The sequence below is a fragment of the Microcebus murinus genome, chromosome 1, assembly GCF_040939455.1.
Source record: "Microcebus murinus isolate Inina chromosome 1, M.murinus_Inina_mat1.0, whole genome shotgun sequence".
Lineage (NCBI taxonomy): Eukaryota > Metazoa > Chordata > Mammalia > Primates > Cheirogaleidae > Microcebus > Microcebus murinus.
Genome location: NC_134104.1, coordinates 121272436 through 121275086, shown reverse-complemented (window position 1 = coordinate 121275086; position 2651 = coordinate 121272436). Strand labels below are relative to the sequence as shown.

Below are 2651 nucleotides of genomic sequence, written 5' to 3'. Positions count from 1 at the left end.
GTGAGTGTCACGGTCCCATCTTACATCCGAAGGAACTGAAGCTCAGTGAAGTGCGAAATTTGCCCAAAGCCAACCAGCTAACGGACAAGTCTTGCTAGAGAAGCGACCCAGCCCTCCTGCTGGACACCCCCTCCCCTGCCCGGGCCCCAGCTGCTCTAATTGCACTCTGCAGCCGCTTGGAAGGTTTAGCCCTCTTTGTTCTAGCTCTGCAGCCAGAGAGCAGCCATGTGAGTTTTCCCAGCAGCGAAGCCTCTGGGAGGGAGTTCTCTGAGCGGTGCTGTGGACTGGGGCTCCGGTCTCATCTATCTCTCATTACACCTGATAAATTGTCTTTCTGAGTTATCAATTGGTTTCATCTAAGTGCTGGTCAGGAGAATTGGTTCCCAAATCTTGTTACTTCTGAGTGCCCAAGGGGACTTGAGTTCTGCAGCCACCTGGTCATTCTGTGTACCTTTTAGCTAAAGCATACATAATTGAGAAATGTCTGCAATTGTACTGGGGGAAGTTCATATTGAAGAAGAACAAATTTACACTAAGAGTTGCAGATCATCATTTAACTAGACACCCTAGGCCCTGTAAGCCAATAGCAAAAGCTCCAAGAGAGGGATTTGTTGGGGACTACGGAATGGGCAGGAAAGCAGGAAGGGGAGCCCTCGTGTGATTTGTCTCTTCCGAATTGCCACTTTTATAGCTCTAGCACCCGTTGTTAATAAGTATTTACTGATAACCTGTGGGATATGAAATATTTTTTGTTAGGTGACTGTGATAACCGCTACACCACAGAAATGCTTAATGTGGAGTATTTTTTTTTTTAATTATTTAAGACCTTTATTAACAGGTGCTTGCAGTTTGTTGACTTTTTTCAAAAAATCAAGTTTGTGAACTTTTATTACAAATTAAAAATGAAGTTCTTAAAAATCTCAACTTGACCAGATATGAAACAATTTAAAAACCTTTAAAGGCATAGAGAAAAACCAGGCTTTTTTTAAAAAACACGTTTGTTATTACCAAAAAAGACATCTTTAGGTAAAAATAATAAAAACCCCATGCTGCATAGATAATGCAGATAGTTCTAGTTATCTGGTCAACGGGCAAAAAGCAAGCACTTAAGGTCTTCAGTTCCAATCTTTTCTTCATTTCTTATTGCTGGAATTTCATATTCATTTCTTGTTGGATGACTAAACCGGACGATGGTAGAGATGGTAAGCCGGCATTTACTCAGCCCCGCCCTGCTCAGCCTTGGGAGCGGACGAATTCTCAGCTGGTGGATCGGCTGCTTTTGTCTCTTTGCCATCTTGTGGTTTAGGGTTTTCTGGGCGTCTGCGTCGGTAATTGAAGTTGCGGCGGTACCGACGTTGAGGCGGCTGCTGACCTTGGGTCTCATCTCCTTGATTCTCTTTATCCTCTTCATTGCCGTCCTCTCTGGGCTGTCTTTGGCGAGGAGGGCCCCTGCGGAATCGTGGTCTATAACCCCGATACATATTCTGTCTTACTGGTGGTCTACCTTGTTCTCCTGCACCCTGGTTGTCAGCACCCTCCATCACTTCTCCCTGTACAGGAGGGTTGGAATACTGTGGTCGACGCCCATAGGGTCTCCGCATGTAGTAAGGTGGGAACCTTCGCCTGCGGCAGGGCCGGCGTTGTTGGGCCTGGCCTTCAGGAGCACTCTCCGATCCCTCATTCTTTTCCCCACTCTCACTGTTCTGGTAATTTTGCTGGTAATTGCGTGGAGGACCCCTGCGACGTGGATAGCGTCTATAATGGTTACGGTCTGCTGCATATTTACTGCCTTGAACTGGAATTCCACCAGGGCCTGTAACATTTGCTGCCTCCGCACCCTTTTCTCCTTCAACAACATCAAACTCCACAGTCTCTCCATCTCCTACACTGCGAAGGTACTTCCTGGGGTTATTCTTCTTTATGGCAGTCTGGTGTACAAATACATCTTCCTTGGTGTCATTCCTGTTGATGAAACCATATCCGTTTCTTACATTGAACCATTTTACTGTCCCCAAAACCTTCGTTGCGATGACCTTCTTGTCCCCGCCGGCAGGCGCCGCCGATGTAAGGCCGCCCGGGCCACCGCTCCCTGCGCCGCTGCCCGTGGTGCCGGGCTTGGTGTCGGCAGCGCTGAGGGCGGGGGCGGCGGGGGGGGCGGCGGGCGGCTGCTGGGTCTCGGCCTCGCTGCTCATAGTTGCGGTGATGGTGACTGGGGCCGGCTGCGGCAGCTGCGGCTCCTCCCGATGTGTGATGGTAACTAGGCCGGCGGCGGCGGTGGGGCTGCACAGGGCACTCTGGGGTCCGCTCTCCGCTCCCGCTACCGATCCAATGTGGAGTATTTTTGAGTGTGTCACGCTTTAGTCCATTTGTTCATCCACCCACCCTCGCAACCGCTCAGCCAGCACCGAGGCGTCTTTTCGGAAGGACGATGCTGAAGACAAGCGCTAACATTCATCCCATGCTTACTGCATACGGGGCGCTATTCTGAACGCTTTATTCAGTACTCATCCCAGGACTCAGAGGAAGGTACCATTATTATCCTCATTTCACAGATGAGGAAACTGAGGCACAGAGCGATTAAGTGATGCACCTATGGTGCTCAACGAGGCAGGCGTGGGACAATGGGTGGCAGCCTGTGGGCAGGCATCAGA

General features: G+C 49.8%; 1 pseudogene; it reads right to left on the bottom strand.

Moving 5' to 3' along the window:
• Positions 1-1127: 1127 nt before the first annotated feature.
• On the bottom strand, positions 1128-2321 carry LOC105863592 (Y-box-binding protein 1 pseudogene; annotated as a pseudogene).
• Positions 2322-2651: the final 330 nt, after the last annotated feature.